This window comes from Hyla sarda, unplaced genomic scaffold (genome assembly GCF_029499605.1).
Source record: "Hyla sarda isolate aHylSar1 unplaced genomic scaffold, aHylSar1.hap1 scaffold_107, whole genome shotgun sequence".
Lineage (NCBI taxonomy): Eukaryota > Metazoa > Chordata > Amphibia > Anura > Hylidae > Hyla > Hyla sarda.
Genome location: NW_026607689.1, coordinates 565,994 through 585,036, shown reverse-complemented (window position 1 = coordinate 585,036; position 19,043 = coordinate 565,994). Strand labels below are relative to the sequence as shown.

The 19,043-nt window shown below is 47.7% G+C and overlaps 5 non-coding genes and 1 pseudogene across 5 annotated transcripts; all 6 read right to left on the bottom strand.

Annotated features, from left to right (window-relative positions):
* Positions 1-263: 263 nt before the first annotated feature.
* Positions 264-454, bottom strand: LOC130300049 (U2 spliceosomal RNA). The gene has a single exon (XR_008851064.1). It is a non-coding gene; the product is annotated as a U2 spliceosomal RNA (small nuclear RNA).
* A 2,098-nt stretch (positions 455-2,552) lies between these two features.
* On the bottom strand, positions 2,553-2,738 carry LOC130300100 (U2 spliceosomal RNA). Its single transcript, XR_008851114.1, has one exon. It is a non-coding gene; the product is annotated as a U2 spliceosomal RNA (small nuclear RNA).
* A 5,389-nt stretch (positions 2,739-8,127) lies between these two features.
* Positions 8,128-8,345, bottom strand: LOC130300144 (U2 spliceosomal RNA; annotated as a pseudogene).
* Positions 8,346-10,438: 2,093 nt separating this feature from the next.
* Positions 10,439-10,629, bottom strand: LOC130300048 (U2 spliceosomal RNA). The gene has a single exon (XR_008851063.1). It is a non-coding gene; the product is annotated as a U2 spliceosomal RNA (small nuclear RNA).
* A 2,105-nt stretch (positions 10,630-12,734) lies between these two features.
* On the bottom strand, positions 12,735-12,925 carry LOC130300046 (U2 spliceosomal RNA). Its single transcript, XR_008851061.1, has one exon. It is a non-coding gene; the product is annotated as a U2 spliceosomal RNA (small nuclear RNA).
* A 2,098-nt stretch (positions 12,926-15,023) lies between these two features.
* LOC130300045 (U2 spliceosomal RNA) lies at positions 15,024-15,214 on the bottom strand. Its single transcript, XR_008851060.1, has one exon. It is a non-coding gene; the product is annotated as a U2 spliceosomal RNA (small nuclear RNA).
* Positions 15,215-19,043: the final 3,829 nt, after the last annotated feature.

The window sequence follows — 19,043 nt, the reverse complement described above, 5'->3', positions numbered from 1 at the left end:
GCCCTACCTGCACAGGTGTGCTGGCTACTCAAATGATCCAATTAAGGAGGCCATTTAGTCAGCAGCAGCAGAAGTCCTGTGCCTGGACGCTCCAACAGCGGCCAGACACAAGCAGAAGCAGAAGCAGAAGCAGCAGAAGCAGCAGCAGCACCACCTTTTGTTTTTTGGCTGCAGCAGCAGCAAGGCCCACAGGGCTGGCTAGCTGGCTAGCCAGCAAGCAGGTAGCAATGAAAGTAGGAATCTTTCTTTTTAACCCTGTAAGGGGGTGGTGCACTGTACCCGAAGATACTGCCATATCGGGTCAATGCATAGGGCGACGGAAGCAAGCTTCGAAATCGGCCCCCGTTCTCAAAAATCCATTTAATATATGGTCCCCAGATAGGGGACGTATCAGATATTAAACTGATAAGAACAGATACTACACTTGATCTTAGCCAAAAGGCCGAGAAGCGATAACCGTGAAAGGGGCGGGCCCAACAAGGTGCCCTTCATGGGCACTATCACTGCTTGCTGTCAGGGAGGCTGCCAGACAATTTTCCATGCACACTCTGGGCTGGGGGGCAGTCAACCACCAGTACACACAGCAGAACCTAAACCCATACCATTATTGCTAAGCAGCAAGACAGGGGCCCATTGCACTCCCACGGGGCCTTTTTAAATGCAATCCATAACCCGGACTTGCCAGGAACCCTTCTTACTCCTCCTACTTGCATGTGACACTGGGCTTAGGATCTGCATAGGAAACACACACACAAGCACACACCTACCTTTGTTGCCTGCAGATGCCTCCTTGGCTGTCCCCAAACGGTATCAAACCAACACCCACGGGAAGCTGTAAGCATAGAGGACATGCCTGCACCCCATTGGACTTACCTGTGTGGGTTAAACCCGGGTTATTTGACAACCTATGGCGGTGATGGTTCTGCTCAGGCAGAGCAGTGCTGATGCTCCTCATAAAGCTGTCGCTGCTGTGAAGGTTCTAGGTGACATCACAAATCCCTATGGTTACATACACAACAAAGCTGGGTTGTTGTTGTTTACAGTCTGCAAGGCCTGTGGAAGTGAGTGACATCATAGCACTGTAGTTCTGAGGGTTCTAGATGGATGCAACAATCTCCTGTTGCTTCTATGAAGGCCATAATAGACGACATCACCAAACAGCTCCATAGTCACATACACAGCAAAGGAGAGATGTTGTTTACACCTAGTGATGTCAGTGGTATTGAGTGACATCACAGCACAGTGCTAAGGCTCCTGGGCCTGGACACAGCAGCGGCTGCAATATCTCAACGGAGAATACGTTTATATATATGTGTGTGTGTGCGCGTATATATATATATATATATATATATATATATATATATATATATATTTCTCCGCCGAAATCACTTTTAAACCCATTTCCACCTTTTTTTCCCTTCTCTTCCTCTTACTTTTTTTTCACGTTTTTTTACGTTTTTCTCCTTTTCGCCTCTTTTCTGGGCGTATTATTCTTCTTTTTCTTCTTTTTTTTCGTCTAATGCATACCCCATCAGTGCAGCAATGCTTATTCAATACCGCCAGCAGATGGAGACACTGGGGGATAATTTTCTAAGGATTTATACTGATTTTTCCTGTCTGAATTTGTCGCACAGAAAGTTGCAGGCCAAATATGTGTGACATTTCTGCGACTTTAGCTTCTAGAGCATTTTTACAACATTATACATAGGTGCTGAATACATAAAAAGCGACTGTTCAGCGACAGACAAGTCGCATCGGCTGAAAGTAGGCCAGAATGTCAGTCCATGTTGGAGCAGGTTTAGATACAGTCTAAAGTATAGATCTCAAAGTCTGTGCACAGAATTTAGCAAGGGCCTCGCACCTTCTGATGCATCAGGTAGGTGCACAATAGCATAGCCTAACCCTCTGTACTTTGGTCTATATTGATGCGGGACATAGACAGCCAGCTGATGACCAATCCATTAGTGCAATGGATGGCTGGAAGCATTTGTCTTTGCCTTTGCAATACCACAGAAGCAATGCATGGTCAATGTACAGCAATGACACACCTGTGTGAACAGCCAGGAGACCCCCCCCCCCCCCCATGTTATGTTACATAGTTACATAGTTAGTACGGTCGAAAAAAGACATATGTCCATCAAGTTCAACCAGGGAATTAAGGGGTAGGGGTGTGGCGCGATATTGGGGAAGGGATGAGATTTTATATTTCTTCATAAGCATTAATCTTATTTTGTCAATTAGGAACATTCAGCACCCACCCGCTATCAAGGCAGCTGCCTATCATGTCATGCCCTACCTGCACAGGTGTGCTGGCTACTCAAATGATCCAATTAAGGAGGCCATTTAGTCAGCAGCAGCAGAAGTCCTGTGCCTGGACGCTCCAACAGCGGCCAGACACAAGCAGAAGCAGAAGCAGAAGCAGCAGAAGCAGCAGCAGCACCACCTTTTGTTTTTTGGCTGCAGCAGCAGCAAGGCCCACAGGGCTGGCTAGCTGGCTAGCCAGCAAGCAGGTAGCAATGAAAGTAGGAATCTTTCTTTTTAACCCTGTAAGGGGGTGGTGCACTGTACCCGAAGATACTGCCATATCGGGTCAATGCATAGGGCGACGGAAGCAAGCTTCGAAATCGGCCCCCGTTCTCAAAAATCCATTTAATATATGGTCCCCAGATAGGGGACGTATCAGATATTAAACTGATAAGAACAGATAAGGTTTCAACAAAATTTTATTGAATAAATAAGAAACCATACAAAATTTAAAATGCAAAATAATAAAAGGTTCACAAAAGTTTTAAAATACAAATAATAAGACCAGTAATAAAAGGAGAAAAAATAAAAATGGCAGGATAAAACATTATACAAATGTCATAAAAACTGATTATACTGTTATTTCGTTCCATAGAGGCAGACACCACATGGATGCTGCCTCGCTGGCCCCCAACTGTTTCTTGTCTCTTAGGTAATAGATGTACATCTCACTCAGGGCCAGCTTTATACAGTTTTTAACATCAATAAAATCATGTTTAAAAAGTAAGATGTTCCTAACTTTCCAGATGGCATTTTTAAAACAATTAATAATCATCCAGCAGATCATCTGCTGTTTAAAATTGGGGCAGTTAAAAAGACCGTAAAAGACACATTCGTGATTAAAATCTTTTAGGCCGCAGGCCCACTTCAAAAGTGGGCCTACCTTCCTCCAAAGCTCCCGTGCAAAAGGGCAGTTCCAAAATATGTGCAGCACCGTTTCGTCCACTCCGCAGCCATCTCTCGGGCACTTGGCTCTCGCCACCAGTCCTCGCCTGTGCTGAAACTCACGAGTAGGGAGGCACTGGTGGACGATTGCCCAGGCAAGATCCCTGTGTACATTCGCCAGAAACTTCCCGTACACGTTCCGCCATACCTTTTTGGATCTTGCCTGTGTGAAATTGGACACTGCCAGGGTAACCTCACTCCGCCTGAGGACCTTTGATACCTTTCTCTGGTCCCCCAGTATGTCAGGCTCCAAATCTTGGAGACCTAGGAGCCTGACTGTCTTTTCCAACACCACATAATGTTTTGGGGGACACAGAAGCACCGGAGCGTTCAGAGGGATGCGCAACCATCTTTTAAAAACCATGCCCGCAGCGTACCTTAAAAAGCAGCTAAAAATGCCATCGGATTTAATAATTTTAAAACAGAAACAGAAATACTTTATGTAAAAGAAAGTAAAAAGGTTAGGAACATCTTTCCCGCCATTATCTTTACTTTTGTACATAAAATCACGCTTTAATTTCTCCATTTTTGAACCCCATAAAAAAGTAAAAACAATTCTAGTTACTTTTTTAATGTATAAAATAGATGGAGGAAATACCATGGCAATGTATAGCATAATAGGGAGTAAAACCATCTTTATTATTAAAATCTTCCCCTCCATGGTAAGGTTTCTAAGATTCCACATTAAAATCTTCTTCTCCATCTTAGCTATAGCTGAATCCCAGTTAGGGCTCCCATCATTGACCTGGTTAAAAACAATACCTAAAACTTTAATTTGATCCTGTTGCATTGTGACTCCTGGGGTGATGGATGAATCCCAGGAGCCAATATAAAAACAGTCACATTTATCTGTGTTTAGCTTAAAACCAGAGACCTCGCAGAAATAGCTGGTGTTCCTCAATGCCCCCCTCATGGATGGAGAGTCCGGGCACAGTATGGTGACATCATCCATGTACCCCAACACCTTTAGATGGGTCCCTCCTCCACCAGGTATCGGTACGCCTCTTACTACCCGGTCTTTTCTGAGGAGGGCCATCAGTGGTTCGATTGCGCAAATAAAAAGGAGTGGGGACAGGGGGCAGCCCTGTTTGACACCTGATAAAAGAGGAACACCGCTGGTTAAAAAGCCATTAACAGAGACTTGACTAAAACAGGATCGGTATAAAAGCATGATTCGGCTTAAAATCGTTTCAGGCACTGCCATCTTTTTAAGAACTAAAAACAGGTATTCATGGGAGACCCTATCAAAGGCTTTTTCAAAGTCTAAGGATAAAATTGCTACAGTTTGATTTCTATCCTTAAAATACCATAAAACATCTCTTAAAATATTTAGGGATTCAGCTATAGACCTTCCAGGTACCCCACAAACCTGATTTGGGTGAATTAATTTATGAATAAAAGGTTTAAAACGGACAGCTAATAACTTGGCTAAAACTTTATAATCAACATTTAAAAGTGTGATGGGGCGCCAATTTTTTAGCATATCCTTTTCACCCTTTTTAAAAAGTAATGATACAATCCCCCTCCTCCAGGAAGGGGGAAGTTCATTAACAATAAAAGTTTCTTTATACAATAAAACCATATCATCCTTTAAAATATCCCAAAAAGCTAAATAAAATTCGATGGGTAAACCATCTTCCCCAGGGGCCTTCCCACTAGAAAAACTTTTAAAAACAAATAAAAGTTCATCTAAGTTAAGATCACGGGATAAAACCTCCTGGTCTAAAACATCTAGCTTAAAATCAAGGGAATTAAGAACATGTTCTAAAAAGGATGGATTAAGATCTTTCTTATTAAAAAGAAGCTGGTAGAAGTTAAAAACTGCATCTAACATGCCTTTTGGAGTGGATTCACCCTCAAGGTTTTGGATGATATCCCTCCTATTCATCACTTTTTTAAAAAAGAAACGGGAACATTTCTCGCCCTCCTCCAGGTGCTGCACATGTGAGTTAAAAATGATTTGTTTCCCTTTCTTTTCTATGGCATGTTTTATTTCAGTTTTAAGGTTTAAAATATCATTTTCTACATCCATACCAGCTTCTTTCAATTTAAAAAGTACATTTAAACGCATGTTAAGAACATAAAACCACTGTTTTTCCATTTTTGCCTTCTTCTTACCTGCTTTGATAAAAAAAAATCTGATTTTAGATTTGGTGCCCTCCCACCAGTGCAGCATAGGCTCGTGGGGTTTTCTTTGTGATTGCCAGCATTGGTAGGTCCGCACAAACTCCTCTTTTATCTCAGGGTCCTCTAGGAGTGTGGTGTTTAATCTCCAGAGGCCCCTTTTTGCTTTTTGCTCCCCCTCTAGCTCCAGGCCCACCAAGAGGAGCTTATGATCAGAGAAGATATTCTGCTCGAGCGTGCATTTCAGGGGTTTAAAAGCTCTAGAGGAAAAAATAAAATCGATTCTGGAGCTCACTCTTCCATTGGACCATGTGGCGCCTGGGTCCTCCGGCAAGAGATCCTTCCAGCAATCTTTCAAATTAAAATCATCAATAAAATTTTTAAGCAGGTAAGAAGTGCGGTCTTTACGATTAATATCCCCACCCTGCCGGTGTTCCCCATCACGTATGCAGTTAAAATCACCTCCCACCAGCAGGGGGGAAGACCCAACACAAAACAGTGGTAAAATTTCAAATAGTTCTGCCCGCTCCTGTTTATCAGGAGGGGCATACACATTTAAAACACGAATTAAAAGTCCATTAAAATATAGATGAATTAAAAGAGCTCTGCCAGGCACAATCTCAGTTACTGTATGAATAGAAAAGGACTGGCCTCGGCAGAGCAGCCCAACACCCACAGAACGACAGTCATTTGCACCGGACCATATGGATGGGCCCAGCTTCCAGTCTTCTTTTAAGTCTTTATAGTCCATTTTACTAGGGATTCCACATTCTTGTAGCAGGCAAAGGTCAAAGTCACATGTCTCTAGATAAGAAAATAAAGCAGCCCTGCGATCAGGGCTTTTTAAGGACCTCACATTGAGTGAGGCAATTTTTACAGGGATAGGCATAGTTTATGGAGAGTCCGTGCTTGGAGAATCAAAGTCAATAATAAGCTGCGTACCGTCATCCCCCGCCTGCGGGGTCATCAGCTCCTTGATGTTCTGAGGGTCGGAGCTTGAGATCGATGATGCCCCGACCCTGAGCTCGCTCTCGTCCGAACTACGGCACGCCGCTTTCCTTTGAATGTCTTCCTCTTCTTCTTCTCTTTGTCTTTTAAATGTCACACTGCTGTCCATATCCTCTGTGTTGCTCTCACTCGATGTAATCTCTGGCCCCCGGCTGATGGATCTGCGTCTTCTTTCATCATTTGACGACTGGAACTGCTGCACAGGGGCCTGTGAGGCCTCTTTTCCGGAACCTTTGCCGCTACCTTGGGAAGTTTTCATCGCTTGTTCCCCAGCAAGCGTTGCTGAGGACTGTTGCTCCAACTTCCCCATCGATCGACGATGGCCAGTTTTACCCACCGGGTCCACTGCTGGCGGGGCAGCAAACCCTGGTTTGGCGCCACTTGTCTTCTTGGCCCTGTCCTGTATAGGCGGAGTAACAGGACCGGGCTCAGACCTGGCCACCTGGCTCCCCTTCCGGCGGGCTTTCACCGGGGCCTCTTCGTCCGGAGCAGGGCGACCCTGGGCCAAGCCAGTACCTGGCTTATGCTGCAATTTTGGGTCCACTTTTGCCCCCACCGAGGCCCGTCGGCTGCCACCCGCCACAGGTGAGCCCCCTTCAGAAGTTTCGGCGGGCTCTTGAGCCAGGTAGGAAGTCGATCGACGTCTTTCAATTTCCCGGGCAGTAAACTCGATCACCCGCCCGGGCTTCGTGGAATCCCCATGGCCTCCCCCTAGCACTACCACCGGTGGGCCCCCCGATGGAGCACCAGAGGTCTTGGGCCTGGACCCATCAGTACCTGCCATCTGGGGTTTGGGCATCTTAAAAAAGGACGTCTTTTGTCCTGTCCCCTCTTTGGGTGGGCCCAGCCTTGACCCACCCATCGTAGTTTTTGCTTTATGGGGACAGGAATTAAAATCGTGATTTTCCTCTCCGCAGAGGTTGCACCTTATCGTATGGCTACATCTTGAGGCTATGTGACCTTCTTGGCCACACCTATTGCAGCGAATCACACGCTCCGCGCCGCAGGTCTCCTGGGTGTGGCCAAACCTCAAGCAATTTCGGCAATACATAGGCATTTGAGGATAGAACAGGAAGCCCCGAACTCTCCCGATGGCAAAATTTGGGGGCGGATGGCAAAGACCCCCAATACCACCGGGATCCTTACGGAGCTTGACCCAGAACTTCCTCTTGCCGTTCCAGAACCGCACGGAGTTCAAGATTTTGTTTGCGAATCGCACCTCTTCGCAGTATCGCCGAAGAAAAGTGGCTATATCCTCCGTGGTCACATGAGGGCTGTGCATAGCCACCACCAACGGTATATGTTCCTCACCATAGAGGAACTGGAACGAAAGACCGTCGAGTCGATCGTCCCTCTGGTCCGCACCAGACAAGGTTGCATAGATGTTATCGCAACACGCCGTGGCCGTGAAGGTGACGGTATACAGGCCACGGCTTTCCTGGTCATTTAGACACAGGATGTCCTCCCTATTGAGGCGGAAGTAGTCAAGAAGAATCACCTCCGCAATGAAGCGGAGGTTCTTCAACTGACGATGGCTCTCCGACACCTCTATGCGGATGGTATTTCGCATCGACATTTCCCCAGAGGGGAAAGCCCAGGAGAACGGCATCTTCCACACCCAGGGACTAAGCCCCTTCCCCAATAGCAGCAGGGGCTCGGAATCCCGCTATAAAAGCGGAACCCTTACCCAAGGCAGAGGTCGGGGGTACCCTAGGTGCTTCCGAAGCTACAGGTAACGCTCAACGTACCGAAAATGCCTTCTGAGACACAAGGTCCCAGAGACAGGGGGATCGCAACCCGTTGTCCGTGGACTAAGCCCGCTCCCCAATAGCAGCAAGGGGGTGAAGTCCCTCCGTAAGGAGAGACAATCCCCCAAGGCCGAGAAGCGGGGTACCACAGACACCTTCCGACCAGACCAAATGCAGATACTACACTTGATCTTAGCCAAAAGGCCGAGAAGCGATAACCGTGAAAGGGGCGGGCCCAACAAGGTGCCCTTCATGGGCACTATCACTGCTTGCTGTCAGGGAGGCTGCCAGACAATTTTCCATGCACACTCTGGGCTGGGGGGCAGTCAACCACCAGTACACACAGCAGAACCTAAACCCATACCATTATTGCTAAGCAGCAAGACAGGGGCCCATTGCACTCCCACGGGGCCTTTTTAAATGCAATCCATAACCCGGATTTGCCAGGAACCCTTCTTACTCCTCCTACTTGCATGTGACACTGGGCTTAGGATCTGCATAGGAAACACACACACAAGCACACACCTACCTTTGTTGCCTGCAGATGCCTCCTTGGCTGTCCCCAAACGGTATCAAACCAACACCCACGGGAAGCTGTAAGCATAGAGGACATGCCTGCACCCCATTGGACTTACCTGTGTGGGTTAAACCCGGGTTATTTGACAACCTATGGCGGTGATGGTTCTGCTCAGGCAGAGCAGTGCTGATGCTCCTCATAAAGCTGTCGCTGCTGTGAAGGTTCTAGGTGACATCACAAATCCCTATGGTTACATACACAACAAAGCTGGGTTGTTGTTGTTTACACTCTGCAAGGCCTGTGGAAGTGAGTGACATCATAGCACTGTAGTTCTGAGGGTTCTAGATGGATGCAACAATCTCCTGTTGCTTCTATGAAGGCCATAATAGACGACATCACCAAACAGCTCCATAGTCACATACACAGCAAAGGAGAGATGTTGTTTACACCTAGTGATGTCAGTGGTATTGAGTGACATCACAGCACAGTGCTAAGGCTCCTGGGCCTGGACACAGCAGCGGCTGCAATATCTCAACGGAGAATACGTTTATATATATGTGTGTGTGTGCGCGTATATATATATATATATATATATATATATATATATATATATATATATTTCTCCGCCGAAATCACTTTTAAACCCATTTCCACCTTTTTTTCCCTTCTCTTCCTCTTACTTTTTTTTCACGTTTTTTTACGTTTTTCTCCTTTTCGCCTCTTTTCTGGGCGTATTATTCTTCTTTTTCTTCTTTTTTTTCGTCTAATGCATACCCCATCAGTGCAGCAATGCTTATTCAATACCGCCAGCAGATGGAGACACTGGGGGATAATTTTCTAAGGATTTATACTGATTTTTCCTGTCTGAATTTGTCGCACAGAAAGTTGCAGGCCAAATATGTGTGACATTTCTGCGACTTTAGCTTCTAGAGCATTTTTACAACATTATACATAGGTGCTGAATACATAAAAAGCGACTGTTCAGCGACAGACAAGTCGCATCGGCTGAAAGTAGGCCAGAATGTCAGTCCATGTTGGAGCAGGTTTAGATACAGTCTAAAGTATAGATCTCAAAGTCTGTGCACAGAATTTAGCAAGGGCCTCGCACCTTCTGATGCATCAGGTAGGTGCACAATAGCATAGCCTAACCCTCTGTACTTTGGTCTATATTGATGCGGGACATAGACAGCCAGCTGATGACCAATCCATTAGTGCAATGGATGGCTGGAAGCATTTGTCTTTGCCTTTGCAATACCACAGAAGCAATGCATGGTCAATGTACAGCAATGACACACCTGTGTGAACAGCCAGGAGACCCCCCCCCCCCCCATGTTATGTTACATAGTTACATAGTTAGTACGGTCGAAAAAAGACATATGTCCATCAAGTTCAACCAGGGAATTAAGGGGTAGGGGTGTGGCGCGATATTGGGGAAGGGATGAGATTTTATATTTCTTTATAAGCATTAATCTTATTTTGTCAATTAGGAACATTCAGCACCCACCCGCTATCAAGGCAGCTGCCTATCATGTCATGCCCTACCTGCACAGGTGTGCTGGCTACTCAAATGATCCAATTAAGGAGGCCATTTAGTCAGCAGCAGCAGAAGTCCTGTGCCTGGACGCTCCAACAGCGGCCAGACACAAGCAGAAGCAGAAGCAGCAGAAGCAGCAGCAGCACCACCTTTTGTTTTTTGGCTGCAGCAGCAGCAAGGCCCACAGGGCTGGCTAGCTGGCTAGCCAGCAAGCAGGTAGCAATGAAAGTAGGAATCTTTCTTTTTAACCCTGTAAGGGGGTGGTGCACTGTACCCGAAGATACTGCCATATCGGGTCAATGCATAGGGCGACGGAAGCAAGCTTCGAAATCGGCCCCCGTTCTCAAAAATCCATTTAATATATGGTCCCCAGATAGGGGACGTATCAGATATTAAACTGATAAGAACAGATACTACACTTGATCTTAGCCAAAAGGCCGAGAAGCGATAACCGTGAAAGGGGCGGGCCCAACAAGGTGCCCTTCATGGGCACTATCACTGCTTGCTGTCAGGGAGGCTGCCAGACAATTTTCCATGCACACTCTGGGCTGGGGGGCAGTCAACCACCAGTACACACAGCAGAACCTAAACCCATACCATTATTGCTAAGCAGCAAGACAGGGGCCCATTGCACTCCCACGGGGCCTTTTTAAATGCAATCCATAACCCGGATTTGCCAGGAACCCTTCTTACTCCTCCTACTTGCATGTGACACTGGGCTTAGGATCTGCATAGGAAACACACACACAAGCACACACCTACCTTTGTTGCCTGCAGATGCCTCCTTGGCTGTCCCCAAACGGTATCAAACCAACACCCACGGGAAGCTGTAAGCATAGAGGACATGCCTGCACCCCATTGGACTTACCTGTGTGGGTTAAACCCGGGTTATTTGACAACCTATGGCGGTGATGGTTCTGCTCAGGCAGAGCAGTGCTGATGCTCCTCATAAAGCTGTCGCTGCTGTGAAGGTTCTAGGTGACATCACAAATCCCTATGGTTACATACACAACAAAGCTGGGTTGTTGTTGTTTACACTCTGCAAGGCCTGTGGAAGTGAGTGACATCATAGCACTGTAGTTCTGAGGGTTCTAGATGGATGCAACAATCTCCTGTTGCTTCTATGAAGGCCATAATAGACGACATCACCAAACAGCTCCATAGTCACATACACAGCAAAGGAGAGATGTTGTTTACACCTAGTGATGTCAGTGGTATTAAGTGACATCACAGCACAGTGCTAAGGCTCCTGGGCCTGGACACAGCAGCGGCTGCAATATCTCAACGGAGAATACGTTTATATATATGTGTGTGTGTGCGCGTATATATATATATATATATATATATATATATATATATATATATATATATTTCTCCGCCGAAATCACTTTTAAACCCATTTCCACCTTTTTTTCCCTTCTCTTCCTCTTACTTTTTTTTCACGTTTTTTTACGTTTTTCTCCTTTTCGCCTCTTTTCTGGGCGTATTATTCTTCTTTTTCTTCTTTTTTTTCGTCTAATGCATACCCCATCAGTGCAGCAATGCTTATTCAATACCGCCAGCAGATGGAGACACTGGGGGATAATTTTCTAAGGATTTATACTGATTTTTCCTGTCTGAATTTGTCGCACAGAAAGTTGCAGGCCAAATATGTGTGACATTTCTGCGACTTTAGCTTCTAGAGCATTTTTACAACATTATACATAGGTGCTGAATACATAAAAAGCGACTGTTCAGCGACAGACAAGTCGCATCGGCTGAAAGTAGGCCAGAATGTCAGTCCATGTTGGAGCAGTCCATGTTGGAGCAGGTTTAGATACAGTCTAAAGTATAGATCTCAAAGTCTGTGCACAGAATTTAGCAAGGGCCTCGCACCTTCTGATGCATCAGGTAGGTGCACAATAGCATAGCCTAACCCTCTGTACTTTGGTCTATATTGATGCGGGACATAGACAGCCAGCTGATGACCAATCCATTAGTGCAATGGATGGCTGGAAGCATTTGTCTTTGCCTTTGCAATACCACAGAAGCAATGCATGGTCAATGTACAGCAATGACACACCTGTGTGAACAGCCAGGAGACCCCCCCCCCCCCCCCCCATGTTATGTTACATAGTTACATAGTTAGTACGGTCGAAAAAAGACATATGTCCATCAAGTTCAACCAGGGAATTAAGGGGTAGGGGTGTGGCGCGATATTGGGGAAGGGATGAGATTTTATATTTCTTCATAAGCATTAATCTTATTTTGTCAATTAGGAACATTCAGCACCCACCCGCTATCAAGGCAGCTGCCTATCATGTCATGCCCTACCTGCACAGGTGTGCTGGCTACTCAAATGATCCAATTAAGGAGGCCATTTAGTCAGCAGCAGCAGAAGTCCTGTGCCTGGACGCTCCAACAGCGGCCAGACACAAGCAGAAGCAGAAGCAGCAGCAGCACCACCTTTTGTTTTTTGGCTGCAGCAGCAGCAAGGCCCACAGGGCTGGCTAGCTGGCTAGCCAGCAAGCAGGTAGCAATGAAAGTAGGAATCTTTCTTTTTAACCCTGTAAGGGGGTGGTGCACTGTACCCGAAGATACTGCCATATCGGGTCAATGCATAGGGCGACGGAAGCAAGCTTCGAAATCGGCCCCCGTTCTCAAAAATCCATTTAATATATGGTCCCCAGATAGGGGACGTATCAGATATTAAACTGATAAGAACAGATACTACACTTGATCTTAGCCAAAAGGCCGAGAAGCGATAACCGTGAAAGGGGCGGGCCCAACAAGGTGCCCTTCATGGGCACTATCACTGCTTGCTGTCAGGGAGGCTGCCAGACAATTTTCCATGCACACTCTGGGCTGGGGGGCAGTCAACCACCAGTACACACAGCAGAACCTAAACCCATACCATTATTGCTAAGCAGCAAGACAGGGGCCCATTGCACTCCCACGGGGCCTTTTTAAATGCAATCCATAACCCGGATTTGCCAGGAACCCTTCTTACTCCTCCTACTTGCATGTGACACTGGGCTTAGGATCTGCATAGGAAACACACACACAAGCACACACCTACCTTTGTTGCCTGCAGATGCCTCCTTGGCTGTCCCCAAACGGTATCAAACCAACACCCACGGGAAGCTGTAAGCATAGAGGACATGCCTGCACCCCATTGGACTTACCTGTGTGGGTTAAACCCGGGTTATTTGACAACCTATGGCGGTGATGGTTCTGCTCAGGCAGAGCAGTGCTGATGCTCCTCATAAAGCTGTCGCTGCTGTGAAGGTTCTAGGTGACATCACAAATCCCTATGGTTACATACACAACAAAGCTGGGTTGTTGTTGTTTACACTCTGCAAGGCCTGTGGAAGTGAGTGACATCATAGCACTGTAGTTCTGAGGGTTCTAGATGGATGCAACAATCTCCTGTTGCTTCTATGAAGGCCATAATAGACGACATCACCAAACAGCTCCATAGTCACATACACAGCAAAGGAGAGATGTTGTTTACACCTAGTGATGTCAGTGGTATTGAGTGACATCACAGCACAGTGCTAAGGCTCCTGGGCCTGGACACAGCAGCGGCTGCAATATCTCAACGGAGAATACGTTTATATATATGTGTGTGTGTGCGCGTTATAATATATATATATATATATATATATATATATATATATATATATATATATATATATTTCTCCGCCGAAATCACTTTTAAACCCATTTCCACCTTTTTTTCCCTTCTCTTCCTCTTACTTTTTTTTCACGTTTTTTTACGTTTTTCTCCTTTTCGCCTCTTTTCTGGGCGTATTATTCTTCTTTTTCTTCTTTTTTTTCGTCTAATGCATACCCCATCAGTGCAGCAATGCTTATTCAATACCGCCAGCAGATGGAGACACTGGGGGATAATTTTCTAAGGATTTATACTGATTTTTCCTGTCTGAATTTGTCGCACAGAAAGTTGCAGGCCAAATATGTGTGACATTTCTGCGACTTTAGCTTCTAGAGCATTTTTACAACATTATACATAGGTGCTGAATACATAAAAAGCGACTGTTCAGCGACAGACAAGTCGCATCGGCTGAAAGTAGGCCAGAATGTCAGTCCATGTTGGAGCAGGTTTAGATACAGTCTAAAGTATAGATCTCAAAGTCTGTGCACAGAATTTAGCAAGGGCCTCGCACCTTCTGATGCATCAGGTAGGTGCACAATAGCATAGCCTAACCCTCTGTACTTTGGTCTATATTGATGCGGGACATAGACAGCCAGCTGATGACCAATCCATTAGTGCAATGGATGGCTGGAAGCATTTGTCTTTGCCTTTGCAATACCACAGAAGCAATGCATGGTCAATGTACAGCAATGACACACCTGTGTGAACAGCCAGGAGACCCCCCCCCCCCCCCCATGTTATGTTACATAGTTACATAGTTAGTACGGTCGAAAAAAGACATATGTCCATCAAGTTCAAGCAGGGAATTAAGGGGTAGGGGTGTGGCGCGATATTGGGGAAGGGATGAGATTTTATATTTCTTCATAAGCATTAATCTTATTTTGTCAATTAGGAACATTCAGCACCCACCCGCTATCAAGGCAGCTGCCTATCATGTCATGCCCTACCTGCACAGGTGTGCTGGCTACTCAAATGATCCAATTAAGGAGGCCATTTAGTCAGCAGCAGCAGAAGTCCTGTGCCTGGACGCTCCAACAGCGGCCAGACACAAGCAGAAGCAGAAGCAGCAGCAGCACCACCTTTTGTTTTTTGGCTGCAGCAGCAGCAAGGCCCACAGGGCGGGCTAGCTGGCTAGCCAGCAAGCAGGTAGCAATGAAAGTAGGAATCTTTCTTTTTAACCCTGTAAGGGGGTGGTGCACTGTACCCGAAGATACTGCCATATCGGGTCAATGCATAGGGCGACGGAAGCAAGCTTCGAAATCGGCCCCCGTTCTCAAAAATCCATTTAATATATGGTCCCCAGATAGGGGACGTATCAGATATTAAACTGATAAGAACAGATACTACACTTGATCTTAGCCAAAAGGCCGAGAAGCGATAACCGTGAAAGGGGCGGGCCCAACAAGGTGCCCTTCATGGGCACTATCACTGCTTGCTGTCAGGGAGGCTACCAGACAATTTTCCATGCACTCTCTGGGCTGGGGGGCAGTCAACCACCAGTACACACAGCAGAACCTAAACCCATACCATTATTGCTAAGCAGCAAGACAGGGGCCCATTGCACTCCCACGGGGCCTTTTTAAATGCAATCCATAACCCGGATTTGCCAGGAACCCTTCTTACTCCTCCTACTTGCATGTGACACTGGGCTTAGGATCTGCATAGGAAACACACACACAAGCACACACCTACCTTTGTTGCCTGCAGATGCCTCCTTGGCTGTCCCCAAACGGTATCAAACCAACACCCACGGGAAGCTGTAAGCATAGAGGACATGCCTGCACCCCATTGGACTTACCTGTGTGGGTTAAACCCGGGTTATTTGACAACCTATGGCGGTGATGGTTCTGCTCAGGCAGAGCAGTGCTGATGCTCCTCATAAAGCTGTCGCTGCTGTGAAGGTTCTAGGTGACATCACAAATCCCTATGGTTACATACACAACAAAGCTGGGTTGTTGTTGTTTACAGTCTGCAAGGCCTGTGGAAGTGAGTGACATCATAGCACTGTAGTTCTGAGGGTTCTAGATGGATGCAACAATCTCCTGTTGCTTCTATGAAGGCCATAATAGACGACATCACCAAACAGCTCCATAGTCACATACACAGCAAAGGAGAGATGTTGTTTACACCTAGTGATGTCAGTGGTATTGAGTGACATCACAGCACAGTGCTAAGGCTCCTGGGCCTGGACACAGCAGCGGCTGCAATATCTCAACGGAGAATACGTTTATATATATGTGTGTGTGTGCGCGTATATATATTCCGTTCAGTCATTACAAGTCGTACAATAAATTACAGTCACACAAAGCATGATAGTACAATACACAGCAAAGGTTCCCTAAGCTATACATCGCACACCATGCTACTCTAACATTCAGCTCAATCCTGCAATAGAAAAGCACAAGAGATCAAACAAAAACCAAATAATACAATCTGTGATCGGGGTAGGGGTGTGGGCGACTATGTGGGGGTAGGGAGGGGGCGGATCACAGGGCCAAACTGTTGGGCTGTATCTTCAGGGAGACATGGGAGAAGGAGAGGGGTCTTCACTCCTCTTCTTCCTCATCAACGGCCGAGCTGTCCAAGATGTAATAGTCTCTAAGCAGGTTCTTGATGAACCTGCGGCAGTCCCGGACGGACATGTTTTCCCTGTTGATCACGAGGCGGTTCCTGGCAAGCCACACTGCGTCCTTAAAACAGTTCATAAGGCGCCAGGCCTCCTGGATGGCCTCCACGTCGTGGGTCCCAGGGAACAGGCCGTAAAGCACCGAATGGTACGATAGGCAGCTCCTGGGCACTGAGTCTCTGAGTTCCTGTTCTAGGGCGTCCAACAGACCCTGTGCAAAGGGGCACTGCCAAAACACGTGGAAAGATGTTTCCTCCACGTAGGGGCAACGGGGGCAGTACCGGGTCTTGCACAGGTTGCGGGCATGCATGAATGACCTGAGAGAGAGACCTCCCATGACGGCCATCCACGACAAGTCCTTGTGTCCATTGGTAAGCCGCTTTGAGGCCACATTGTTCCAAACTGTCTCTGCAGTGGCTGCGGGGAGTCCCGGAACCAGCTCGGTCGAGTCCTTAGCTCGGATGAGCTTGTGGATTGTCTTTGGCTTCCATAGGTCTGGTTTCAGTCCTTCCAGCTGGTGCTCCCTCACAAACCGGACAACATCCCCATAGAACCAGGGAGTGTTCCAGTTGTAAGGGATGGAGCTGTCCCACTTGTCCCAGCCCAGCTGTCTCCAGAGGGGCATGAGAAGCAAGCGAGACATGGACCTGCCCGCTGAGCCAGTCTTTTCAACAAGAGTCCGCTGCACCGTGACACATGCAAAGGAGGCCCTCAGCAGAGCGGGGATGTCGGGTATTCCCTTCCCACCCTTGCGGGGTTCCTTGTACATCACGGTCCTCTTGACTCTGTCCATTTTGCCCCAGACGAAGCCAAACACTGTCCGGGTGATGGCCTTGCAAACGGTGGTATGGGGAGGCCAGGCCTGTGCGGTATATTGGAGCACAGGCAAAACTTCACTCCGCAGGACAAGTGCCTTGCCTTCCATCGTGAGCTTTCTGGAGCTCCACAGTCCGATCTTTGAGTTTATCCTTCCTAGTCGGTCTTGCCAAGACTTAAGGGCCGCTCCTTCCTTCCCGAACCAGACTCCAAGAATTTGAATGAAGTCCGGCTTAACGGCAAAGGGGAAGGGGGCGGAAGAAGCCATGTGCCACTTCCCGAAGAGCATGGCCTCCGACTTCCCGCAGTTGACTTTTGCCCCCGAAGCTCTGCCGAAGTCCTCGCAGGTCTGGACGAGTGCAGTCACCGAACGCTGGTCAGCGCAGAAGACGGTCACGTCGTCCATGTAGAGCGAGCACTTGACCTCGTGGCGATCTGGTCCTGGTGCGGTGATCCCTCTGATCTCTCCATTCTGCCGGATAGTCTCAGCGAAGAGCTCTATAACACAAACAAAAAGGAGAGGTGAAAGAGGGCAGCCTTGTCTAACCCCTGAAAGAATAGGAAAGGGGTCAGTCTTCCAGCCGTTCACCAACACCGTGCTGTAAATGTCAAAATACATAACGTTAACAAAAGAGCAAAACATCTTCCCCAGACCCAGCCTGCGCAAAACCCTGTCCATGAATGCGTGGGAGACACGGTCGAACGCCTTCTCCTGATCTAAGCTGACCAGGGCGGCGCGGCCCCCGCGGTCCTGGATGTAATGGACCGTGTCTCTCACAAGGGCAAGGCTGTCGGCAATCCTGCGGCCAGGAATGCTGCAGGTCTGGTCCGGATGGACGATCTGCCCCATGACAGGTTTCAGCCTGTTGGCCAGCACCTTGGCGAGGATCTTGTAGTCCACGTTCAGGAGAGAGATGGGACGCCAGTTTTTCAGGTCACATCTCTCCCCCTTCCGCTTATACAAGATCGTGATCATCCCTTCCCTCAACGACGGAGGCATTCTGCCCCCCACCACCATCTCCTCGTACACCTCCAACAGGTCCGGACAGATCAGGTCACCCAGCGCTACGTAGAGCTCGGCCGGGAGACCGTCACTGCCCGGGGTCCTGCCGGGCTTAAAGGATTTAGCGGCAGAGAGCAGCTCCCCCACCGTCAAGGGATCGTCCATAGCCGCCGCACCTGCGGGATCAACAACGTTAGTGACACCTGACAGGAACCTCTCGGCGGCTTCGGGGTCGGATGACTTGGGGGCGTAGAGGTTGCTGTAGAAGTCGTGGACGACCCCCACCACTTCCTCCTTGCCGCTCCTCATGTGTCCGGTCTCATCTCGTAGCTCAGTCAGGGGCGTGTGGCCGGCATGGAGCTTCCTGAAAAAGAAAGAGTTACATTTCTCACCCTTCTCCAGGTTCTCCACCTTGGAACGAAAGACGATTCGCTTGGATTCCTCCTCAAAGTGCCTTTTCAAGCTCTTTTTGGTCTCCTCCAGCTCCTCCCTGACGTCCCAGCCACACTGGAGCAGGTCCTGCAGGGACCGCAGCTCGCGCTGCAGTTTCCTCAAGTCCCACTTCTTCGCACACGCCTGTTGTCTGCCTTTTGCCTGAAAGAAACAACGGAATTCGACTTTAACATATTCCCACCAATCGCTGATGCACTTGAACAGACATTTGTCATTTCGCCATACAAGGTAAGCATCCCTAAGTTCCTCCATGACCTCCCTCTGCTCCAACAGGGCACAATTCAACTTCCAGGAGCCCGGGCCAGGTGGG